This window comes from Argiope bruennichi, chromosome 7 (genome assembly GCF_947563725.1).
Source record: "Argiope bruennichi chromosome 7, qqArgBrue1.1, whole genome shotgun sequence".
NCBI lineage: Eukaryota > Metazoa > Arthropoda > Arachnida > Araneae > Araneidae > Argiope > Argiope bruennichi.
Genome location: NC_079157.1, coordinates 87,180,161 through 87,192,692, shown reverse-complemented (window position 1 = coordinate 87,192,692; position 12,532 = coordinate 87,180,161). Strand labels below are relative to the sequence as shown.

General features: G+C 28.9%; 1 protein-coding gene across 1 annotated transcript in view; it reads right to left on the bottom strand.

The window, feature by feature from the left end:
* LOC129975960 (uncharacterized) overlaps positions 1–12,275 on the bottom strand; it is a 63,243-nt gene extending 50,968 nt beyond the window's left edge. Inside the window, exon 1 of the mRNA XM_056089268.1 lies at positions 12,142–12,275. The gene's annotated coding sequence lies outside the window, so the exon portion shown is untranslated. The remainder of the gene's footprint in view (positions 1–12,141) is intronic.
* Between the last annotated feature and the right edge of the window lie 257 nt (positions 12,276–12,532).

Sequence of the window (12,532 nt, the reverse complement as noted above, 5' to 3'; positions counted from 1 at the left end):
TTGCCAGAAACGCCTTGCATAACATGGCGCTCGATAGTTATACAAAATATTAACTTTTGGCATGAATTTAGAATTTTTATTTAATCTGTCGTGTCATCTTTGGCGATTTTTTGCCAATTCTCATCATTTTATAACTATCCCATTAACTTATATTCGAACAGTCGGACGGATGGATTTTCTCTGAACAGATTTTGCTCAAAACTTGATAAGAATTTACAAATTTGGTAGTAAGATCGTATACCAAATTTCATTCATTTAGCTCAAAGCGTTATTGAGTTATCCTTGTCACAGACAGATGGACATTTTCCAAACATCTGTTTTTTGAACTGAGGGAAGTCTAAAATGTGGAGATTAGTCAAAATGTTGAGCTCGCATTTTTTGACGATTACTATACTTTCTCTATACTATGTATGCGAGAATGTAAAAATGGTATGCAATTTAGACATATCAAGCAGAATTAGAATAAATAAATTCTAGTTCTGCTTAATCAAAATAATAATATACAAATCAAAATTATAATATATTCAAAACAGAAATTGCCTCCTCATTGTTTATAAAGAAGAATTAATTATGAAGGGATAACAGGAAAATTTTATTTGTTAAATTTTAATATGATTCCTGAATTGGAAAATACTGCAATAATCAAACATGAATTGTTTTTAAATGAGTATAACCGAAACATGATGTATCTAATATTAGTATTGACGAGAAAGGAAGAGCAGATAGATCGATTAAAAATTCTCCTTAGTTAATTTGCACATTATTAAATATGCAAAAAATACAAGTTTTATGAAGTAAAAACTATTAGGATAATATTGATACTTTGTCAAGCATAATTAATCGGGTTCGATTTAGTTCCCTTGTTTTATTATAGTATCTAAAAGCATGGAAAGTAAATAACATCTATAACAACTTACTTTAAAAAATATGTGCATTTTCACAAAGTTACTAAAACAAAAAATTAGCTTGTTATTAAATGCTTAAATTAAAATGTAAAATTAGTTTGATTATGTTTTAAAAAAGAAGTCTCATGATGTGCGCTACTTAGATCCCCAAAATGTTAAAATATGCCATTGTTAAGAAAAATTGATTGTTTTTGATTAATCAGAAACCGAGTTTGTTTTTGAAGCTTTGTTTGAGCTTCATAAAATACGTGTAGGAAGAGATTTGCATAAAATATTTGTTCAGCAAGTAATAACCTAGTCACCATAGTAACCTAGTTGCCAGATGGCTTTGCTTAAGTCACAGAAGATTAACTACATAGCTCTTGCATTAAGTGAATGTTTGAGAGCATACGCAGTCCACCTTTTAACCAGAATTACTTGATTTAAATATTCATTTGATTGCGAGTGCAAGAACACATTTTTCTCAATCGGAGTATAAAAACGAATCTTATGAAAAGTTTAAAAGTTCAGCCAAGGTGTGCTTTATGTCTGATTGTATAAGCCGCTAAAAATGAAGTAACAATGCGTCGATGAAGATTTCACTAAATTTGTGGTTAAAATGAAATATTTTAAAGAAAAGATTTCAGTTTAGACTTACCAAATTAGAGCAAGTCTAAGGTAAAGGGATTATTCACCATAATATATGGAACCAATATTAAAATTTCGAAAATAAAGTATAGTTATTTAATTAACAAAGGTTCTTAATTCTTATAAAGGCAGTTTGTTTCCCGGCTGAAAATAATTAAGCCACAATTATATGAAATACCGTATACGAATGAAGTATTGACTTGATTTTAAATATTTAATGTACAAAAGCTATCGCCCTTAGACAAGTGTTTCTTTTTGTAAATTGTAAATTAATTAATTAAATTCGTAATTGAGACAATTTGTTTCACAAATTTTAATATGTCATCCTTTGTAGCTCGAAAAATTTCGTAATGCTATTTTAGATCTCGCCTTATTTTATCCACCATTTGTTACACAAAACTGCATGCAACATCAATTTTTTTAGCTTTCAATGTTTGATTAACGTAAAGTGATGTGATAAACATCCATAACAGCATCGAAGCTCCCTTAAAGACAGCTGAAGCTCCCTTAAAGACAATTAATTACAAAGATTTTTTTCTTGAATATTTTAAATAGAACTTTTACCGTTATGCTCTGAATTAGTATACTGCCTAATGGTTAGAATTAGAGTATTTTTGGCTCACATACTGTAGAGTAAACCAATTAGAGTGGTTTCCAAACGTTCTTTCATACTCTCTAATAAAAGTGCTATTCTGATCCTTGCGTATCAAATTGTAACTCTTTGATAAGACCAGTATGCTTTGCATGGAATTGGTGAATTATGGTATTGATTTATTTTTGTTGTAATTCTAGCATTTTTACTGAATCTATCTTGTGAATTTTAGCGACTAATCCCTGGAATGCTTTTAATACACAAGTACCAAAAATTCTAATATGTATTTTGAACGACTTTTTTTTTCTAGCTGATTGGATCATTTATCGTTTGACATGGAACCATTATTATAGACACAAGGACACATATCAGATTTCATTTATTTTAGTTTTCGAATTGTTGTGTTTGCATGCATTCGGAAATACCGAGAGACAGACGGTCAACTTTTTGACAGATTTCATCCAAACTTTGAGAAGTGTATAGTTTAAATAAACTGTGCATTAAATTTTATTTATCTGGGCAGATTTATTTATCTACGTTTTATAGTATTCGTGTTCTTTCGTGTTCGGGCAGCCAGCCAGACAGATTTTCTATGAATGTATTTAGTTCAAAATTTGATATAAATCTACAAATTTGTTTTAAAGACCATATATTAAATTTCATCCATCTAACTCAAATTGTTTGTGGAGTAACCGTGTTCACAGAGAACTTAAGAAAATAATTGATAAATATCATATTTTTCAACACATTAACTTCGTTATCAAAATTTTTAGAAACAAAAAGCATCTGTTTCAATAATATTGTATGCAAACATAGATATCGAAGAACCTGGAATGAAGATAGATAAATAAAAATGATTATATTTCTTCAAAATTAATAAAATAATAAAGATTAACCTAAAATAAATCATGAACTTGTTAAAAATGTGAAAGGTCTCATAATATGCACTGACTACGCCTGTAAAATATCTAAATCGTCACTGCTAGTCTACTAGTTGGATATCTGTGACAGGCAATCCTATTTATTCCACCAATTCCCACCCATACTCAAAGACCTTAAAGGAACTCTTATTAAAGACACTGAAGAAGTGGAAATGAGCGAGTTCCTCTTTCCAAATGAAAAGAGAAAACGGCGTTCCCAATTCTGGCCGAAACAAAACCGCCGTATTGTCCTTTAATTTGTTCTCTCGATTTGTTGCGCTGATAAAACGGCAGTAAATTTTCGCTAGCGCACGGAAAAGGAGGTATCTTTAGCAACATTGTGTTTTCCTTTGTGTTTAGGAACAGGAACCCAGGAACATCCTGCAGACTTTTCCCGCTTCAGTGGCGTTACGCAAGCGGGAGTCGCGCACCCTTTCTCGCTCTCGAGGTTTTGCCGCTTTCCGCTTGGTCAGTGAGGAGATGCCAATCTTGTGTTGGGCGCCATCTTTGGTATTTTTTAAATTCAATTGTCCTGAAAAATTGAAGCTCATACTCAGAACGTTTGGGCAGTGGCGGTTTATAGCATTATGGGTCGCGTTTTCTAATACCTGGTCAATTTAATATCATATTTTAATACATTTTTAACACAATCAATATGTTAATGATTTTTTTAATAAATGCATTTTTATTTATTTATTTATTATTATTTTACTTTTTCATATTCGAAGTTATAAAGAAAATATTGCAATCGTCACAAAATTCGACTCGAGATTTTGTCGAATTTTTAAGTTTCAGACTTCCCTTAGTTCCAGAGATACATTTTTGATATTATGTCTACATGTATTAGAACACGACAATTCCAGAAAAGCTTTGAGCTAGTCAGACGAAATTTGGTTCATAGATTTTACAATGCATTAGTAGATTTCTATAAAACTTTAATCGAAATCCGTTTAAGAAAAACCTGGCTGTCCAAGTATAAATGAATTTGATGACTACAAGACATAAAAAGGTACACTGGTGGCACAATCGTTTAACTTCTAAAAGGTAGATTCTAATGAAGCTTTGAAGCAAATCGTTCAAACATTTCATGTACTTTTGCATACATGAAAATGCAATGACTTAAATCAATGAAATTCGGTACGTGATATTGTGAATACAATTGTAATTCTGCATCAAATTTGGTTTCCTTCGATAAGAGAAAAGGCTACCAAAATTAAAATTTTGACAATAGATTCAGTAAAAATGCTAAATTCATGCTAAAAATCTGTATTTCATAACTATTGTTCACCAATGTTTTTGTGATGGAAGTGAAAAAAATGTTTATCAGAGAGTTTACGAGAAAATTTCAGAACGCCAATTACTTTTACTACACTTTTGAAGTGGCCATATCACTGATTGAAGATTTATATATTTATTACTGATTGAAGATTTATATATTTATCACTGATATACTTATATATTTTATCACTGATATATATATATATATATTTATAACTGATGGGTTGGATGTGAGTAATTTTATTAAGGAAGTAATTGCAAACAGAGAGTGGTTGATTTAAAGAATTAAAAGAAATTGATTGTTACAGAGCATGAATTTCTGTCCCTAGAAGACAATTATAAAATTAAATAAGCAACCTTATCGTTTCAATACGTTGCCACCAAATTCCAGTGGTAATTGTTACAAACTGAGGTAATAATAACAAAGTAGCAAACTGAAAGAAAAAATTTTAATAGTAGGTGTTGAAGTAATTGATTAATACGGATAGAAAAATTCAAGGGAACTATCAAATTAATATGGGGTTCAGTTCTTTTTTTTTTTTTGTATTCTTAAAAAAAAAGCAAGAATGCAAAACATATAAATTTCATTTGCAACTATTTCAGCTTCAATATATGTGTTTATGAAGACTTAGGCATTGTTTGTTCGTCAAATGCAACAGGAATTATTTTATCGTAATTACATTTTGTTTGTCGTTCGTTTGTTCGTTAATTTCGTTTGTCAAAATATCTGTGGTTTAACTTGGATCGGCCTTGACTTCGTTATTAGAGGATGCAAAAGAATTGTATGTTTTATTGTATGATTATCAAAAAGTAAGTTTTATTTGAATTACCTTATTTCCAAAATTTAAAATGATTTTTAAAAAATGTATGTAAAATAATATATAAAATACTGTCATTTATAAAACCTCAGAACCAATTCAAACTAGGATTCTCAAAATAACATTGCAAATAGTTTTATTTTATAGATTTCTGACAACCAACCTCCACCCCATCCCCCATCCATGGGTAAAAAAAATGTCATTAAGGTATTCTTCAAAGATTGGTGTTTCAATGAGGGAGGAGGGGCGTAAGTGGTCGGATATACTTAAACACTTACCAACTTCGAATTTTATACAGAAAGGAAGATAATGCATCAATTAATTCCACGAGATGTTTCAAGGATTCTCACGTTAACATGGAGATTACGTGTACCATATTTATAATAATTGTGGATCAGTTTCTTCTGAAATTCTTAATAAATATAAAAAAAGGTCTTCATCCTATCTTCAATGGACAGTTTGGTTCAAAGAGCTGATTAGCACTCAAATAGAAATAAAATTATATTTCTCGTAGATTTTTTTCATGTTATCAGCTTGTGATGTGTTTAATTATATAAAGTAATTGCTGATCCAATAGGACGAGTACTAACTATGTTAACAAATATTTCATAAGTTTGATACATTTGAAATCAACCGAATTGAAACCATTCAGGTTGAATTCACGTTTTCCAGTAGTGCTAACCTTAAGCACGGTGACAGATGTGTCCAAAAATGGCGATCCCTTTCTCGAGGTGTTTCTATCCATCCATTCGAAAGCTGTGAAAGTGATGGACAATGGGCAGGGAAATAGTCAATTACGACATTAAAGAGCCGCTCTTTTTGATCACGTCTATTATTTTTCTTTCTCCCTTCCTAACAAAAACATTTTTTTTCTCCACACTGGTCGTTTTTCTCCGTGGGTGAGAGCAATCTTTTTGCTTTATTCTTTCTTATCTTCGTCAGTTCTTTTTTCTCTTCTGTTTGTATTTCTTAACGGTTATTATGTTATATTTCGGTAACTGACAATGTCCTAATTCTCAGAGACGAGAATAAGTTTGCAATGAAAGCAATGCGATCTATGATTCTGCGAAAACTGGATTTATAAAGTGTACTTGAACGGTTATTAGATATGATGAAAAAGATCGTTTCATTATCGTCTGCATTTATTAATATTTAAATGTGTTTCAACGGTTATTAGATATAATATAAAATATCGTTTTATTATCGTCTGCATTTATTAATTTTGTGAATAAGATTTTCTTTAATATAGTGAGAAATATAATTCTATTTTTAAGTCCAATATTGATTAGGTCGATTCATGAATAAATGAGGTATTTCCTATCTAGGTTAGTTAGAAATTAAATTTTACAAAAACCTTTGTATAATTGTTAAGGTATTTATGTCATTGAAATTATACGAGCATATAAATTCTGTGAATTAGAAGATGTGCTGATTGCAGTTGGAATTATTGATTCTATTTTTGAATGTAACTCCAATTAAACACGAATAATGATTGGTTGGTTATTAATATATTATCAACCCTATTATAGGAAAAATTTGATTTTTGAAATTATTTCTATCCAGTTAATAGCACATTTTCTGCTTTTTTATGGTGAATGTATTGATTTTTTAATGTCTTTTTCTTTTATTTAAATAACATTAAAGAAACTTCCTTGAAGTTTATTTCGTTGTGATAGGAATAATTATTCCAGTTTCGGAAACTTTTGTTCAGTATTGAACTTAAAAATGAATTGTATTGATAATTATTTTCGATTTTAAGAAGCGTTTAAAGTTAAATTTTACTTATTATTTATGTATAAAGATGAATATAAGATCTATTTCTTATTTCTAAATTTTAATGAAGACCACAGCATCGACTTGTTTCATTAAAAGGTCAAGGATTCCTCTTTCTGTTTAGATCGGTTGATAAATGTGATTTTGCAGAAAATTCATTATATATCTCACAGAATGCTTCTAATGAAATATTTATGGAATAACTTCCTCGATTACTTCTTCATTTTATTTAAAAAGATGATAATTTTAAAGGAGTATTTCGTTTTCGAGAGAAATATTCATTTTGGACAATCTACTTTATGGTTTCACAAATGTGACTTTTTTTTTGGGGGGGGGCATATAAAAGAAAATTTAAATTAGCCAATAAGTGCATTTTAAAAGAAAAAGTTTAAGTGAAAATAATTTTCTTGACTATTTTTCTAGCAAACAGCGTTAAATTTGAAAGGGAAAAAACACGACCTAAAATTTGACACAAAACTGTTGTATAAGCTCCCCTCATTATAAGGTGAAAATTGTAGTTTATGAATTTCTATTTTGTTAAATAAATTACTCTCTCTATATACAATCAAATATGATTATTTCGAAGCTCACGGGAATAAAATAAAAATTTGATTCGTAAAAAATTACGAATTAGAAAATTCGAATTTCAAAGAGAATACAGCTAAAGAAAACGATAATTTTTAAACCAAAAATACAAATAAGGATTTATTTTTGATACCTAACAACTTTAATAACTACTTGATATTTCTTATATTTAATTTTCAAAATAATAATTTAATAAATAAATATTTTTTTATAAACGAGGTTTAGTTTGGTTTAGTTTAGTTGTATTAACGTCCCGTTGTAAAGCAACACTAGGACTATTTTGGGACGGACCTCGTCATTTTGAACCGCGGTCAGATGACGAGGACGACACCTGAGCTGGCATCCCCCTCTCCACACCACACCAGTTCATAAACGAGGAGTATCATTTTGGATAAAGAAATTTACAATAAAACTTGTAAACAAACAGCGGTGATCTGTTTCATATTTTAAATAATTCATGAAGATTTTTTTAAAGTTTTCACTGAGAATCATTTTTAAATGAAAACAAAATATTTCTGTTTAGACTGAATATATTGAAATACAGCAAAAACTTTTAAACACCTTAAAAGTTATTAATGCCTAAGATTATTACGATACATCAATATTATTTAAAAATTTAACAAAACTAATTCAGAAAAAAAAAATGCAATTTTGAGTTTTAAATTTTAATCAACCTAAATGTTTTGGAATTATAGATTTTAACGTTATATTAATAGGAAATTCAACGGATCCGAAAAGGAATCGTAATATTAATAAACTTGTAATATAAAATATATGTTGCAATGTATACCCTTCACAAACGAAAATTATCATCATATATTAATATAATCATATATTAATGATTATTTTTATATCTATTAATAATATCCATATGGTTAATGGATATTTTAAGCCCGCTATTTAAACTTGCACTGCGCATAAAAATAGCTGTTAAGCATTGTTATCTTATTTTCTGCATTCCATTTCTGCAAAGCCAAGTTGCTCTGAAACACATTGTTCTTTACATTATCTTTAAAGCAGATAAAAAGCAATCCAGCATATCAATTATTGACATCCGTGTACATTTTCTGAATCTTATAAATCAGATATCAAAAATCATCTCAAAATTATCACTTATTGTCATAAAATTGATAAAAAATATTCTTTTCTAGAAGATGGTGGATTTTTTAGGCTTCGAATAACGTAAATAAGTTTTATCTATGTATAATAAAATCCTAAATAAATATAATAAAGAAATTAATAATATAAAAAGTAAGTATAAAGAAATATCAACTTCGTATCAAGAATCCTTTCTTTAAATTGCAAATTTACGCCTCTGATGTACTTTCTCGTAGGCGTAATATAGATAAAGTATTGTAATTCCAGATTTTATCGAATCTCCACGTTTCAAACTCTCTGAGTTCGGAAAAACAACACATTTTTGAAAAATATCCGTCTGTCTGTCTATGATAAAGATAACTCAAAAACGTTTTGAGCTTGAAGGTTGAAATTTGGTATACGGTCTTTAGATGTTATATTTGCTACCAAATTTTCAGTAAAATCTGTTCAGAGAAAGTCCGTCTGACCAGCTGCTCGAATATTAAGCTAACACGATAGTTACAAAACGAAGAGAGCTAAATAGATAAAATTTGGTACACAGATTTCACATCTATAGTGTAGACATCTGCGATATATTTAGCCAAATATAACTGAAGGTTCACTATTTGTTGGTCTGTACTTTCAGAAACGTACAAACGCGATAATTCAAAAATGCATTGAACTAAATATATCAAATTTTGTATGGGATTTTCTGACTACAATTGTTGTTCCAAGTCAAGTTTTTGTTTCAATCGGTCGAGAAAAATGCATCTAAAACACAAATTCGATTTTCGATACTATTAACCGGATGCCAGGAATTAATCGCCAAATAAATCGCCAAGTTTGACACAATAAATTCGGTAAAAATGCTAAATTCGCTCAAAAATAAATATTTCGTAATTATTGTACGCCAGTACCATGTGAGATGTTCTCTGGCATGACAAGTTTATTAGAGAGTATGCCAGAAAATTTTGGTTAGATCAATCCAGGTAGTTTTGATCAAATTTGAAAGAAATTCGTATTTTTAAAGAAAATAACTTATCATTTCTAAATATTTTATTTTAATCCTTTTCTTTTACTGTATGACATAAAATCAAATTCCTGCTCATTTAAATATAGTATATAAAATTTCATTTTTGTATTAAATAAATCTATTATGTTCAAATATTTTTGATTATATGAATGTTTCCATTTGTATTTATTATTAAAGCCGAGAGTTTTTTTATATATTTGAAAAGAAAGAGAAATTTATAAGCAGAACAACTCATCTTTTTTTATGTGGTTGCTTTTCAGCTATTAGTTGAGTTGGCAGTCAGTTTAGATGTAGATGTATTGTTATTTACAAATAACAGAAGAACTACGAAGAAACAAAATTCTGAGATGAATCCTGCGCATGCTTATTATGAAAGGAGTTTTATCTTTTCTTCTTTTTAAAGATGATAATTCCAGCAACAAGGAAGCACAAATTAAATTAATTAAAATAATATTTTAATAATTCTCGTGCTTTTTAGCAAAAATTACTATAATTTCTTTTTTTTCTTCTTATTCTTTTTAATAATGATTTGGATTCTCTATTTTTCTTTTATGAGATATCAGGAAATGTTTCTGATATCAAAACATCATTTTTTCTCTGTTGCTAGATGCGTATTTAGCCAAAGCTAAAGTTTGATATTTCCTTACGATAATTTAGGAAAATACGTCAGCATGGAAATGATTTTTACACCGTTTAGAAGTCCAAAAACGTATCGTTTCAATGATGCCAATTTAGTTGCATAAAAATTCTTTAGTTTAAAATTAAGAACTTTTAAACATATTTTTATTTCACTACAATATTTTCATTACTGTGAATAAAATCGAAATAGTTTTCATTGCCCCATCAAATATTCGATCGCAATATTTTCTTCCACTGTTAAAATCTAAAGAAGGATCCTGTTTAATATCTATATAGTAAAAAAATGAAATTACAATATCTCTAAATTTAAAGATGAACCGAACATAATAGCGTTATGATGTCATAGAACTGATTTCCATAAGAACAATTCATAAGTACAATGAATAAAAACATTTGCAAAATAATACAGCTTTAATGTTTGATACTTTGGTGGAATAATGGACACAAAGTTTTATCTAAAGTATTTAACTGGAATTATACATCTTAGATTTTCCAGGGAAATCACCATAGTCTACCGGTTATTAATGAAGGAGAATACGTTTAGTTACAAGATCACTGACCTAAAGAGTGAAAAACGAAGTTTGACACATATATGCGAAACAAAATTTAGCACCAATATATTTTGAAAGAGAGAAGAATCAATTTAAAAAAATTTTAATCAGAATTATAAATTATTAAAAAGCAATCAAAATTTGAGCATTTTCCCGCGTAACTCTCAAAAATATCTGCTTAAGTCCGATTTTTATAACATTTTAAAACTTAAAAAATTATCGTTTAATCAGATCGATTTTATTGCTGTGGAATTTTCTCTTAAGTTTTCATAATATTTTAAATAACTTTTTGCATGATTTTTAATAAGATTTGGAAGTGATTTTTTTTATTGTTCCAAGACTGATTTTGATTTTTAGATTTGATTATTACAATGAAATGGAAATCGTTTTCAATGTTTCATCCAATATTTCTGTTGCATTATTATCTTTCATATTTGGAAGCTAATGAAGAAAGATTCTACTTACTATCTGCACAGATTATATGAGGAAACCAAAAGTTAATTTATATTGCCACAACGCAGTTTGAAATAGACTTCCTATACATCTAAATTATTAATGGCATTTTGATGTCAGGGAACTGGATTCTATTTAGAAGGTTTATGTATACATTAAATAAAACAAGTGTAAAACTATTAACTGTTATAACGGTTTTTACGACTTCTATATTTAACGCTTAAAGATACTTTTTTTAGGAAATCATGAAATCGAGTTTTGCATAAGAGATTTAATTAAAATTTAACACAACCATCCAGCAAGTTGCCAAAGTTGGCTAATACTGATTAATGAATTCATATTTGGAATACATGCATTGTACATAATTTCAATTTATCTACATTCTAAAAATATTTATCTTCTAGTTATACGAACTCAGGTTTCACTTTAACTTCTGTGCTGAACGGGCTGTTATTTTCCCACAGTAACTCTTTAACATGTGCCGAACTGAAATGCCGTGTCTGAAAATTCCTTTATGGAACTGTAAAATTTAAAATCTTTATCATACTCTGTTTCTTCTGTTTTCTGATTCGTACTCAGCTCACTGTTTCTCGCTTTTGCAAACAAATCTTAATAATATATATAAATTGGGCTAATTCACTTAAATCACTAAAAATAAAAATTGTTAAAGAACTCTACGCTTGCGCTTGCTTTTCCGTTAATCTAGGAATGTTTTATATGTACACAGACATTATATAATAATATCCATACAATTAAAATAGGGTGCCGTGTTTAAGACATAATCTACTACATTTTTTTTAATTCTAATTTTTAATCAACTAATTTTTCTTAATTTTAGTCATTATAATTAATTTGCCAAAAAAATAATAAACATAAGAAACGATATTTACCTACTTCTTTTACACGCAAACAAAAATTATTACTGAAGTAGCTGTTCCATGCTAGGTTATGAGCATCATTACGCTAACTGAATGTACTCTGATGTGAATTTTTGCATCATTTTAGGTAATATTTTGATTACATTCCTCATGGTCACGATTAACAAACAACACAATTTTTTTTTTCAATTTGCATCACAGGAAAAAGACTTTTTGTCTAATCTATCCAAATCTGCATCCTTTAAAGGAATCATCGCATTTTTCGTGTTGCTTGTCCGTGAGCTTTTCCGCTTGACAATTTTTATCTCGAAATCAGGAGTGATCGCGTTGAAATTCCGCAAATCCTAGCAGCTGCCTTGGGATACAAACATAACATTCATTCATCACTAGAATATTTAGATAC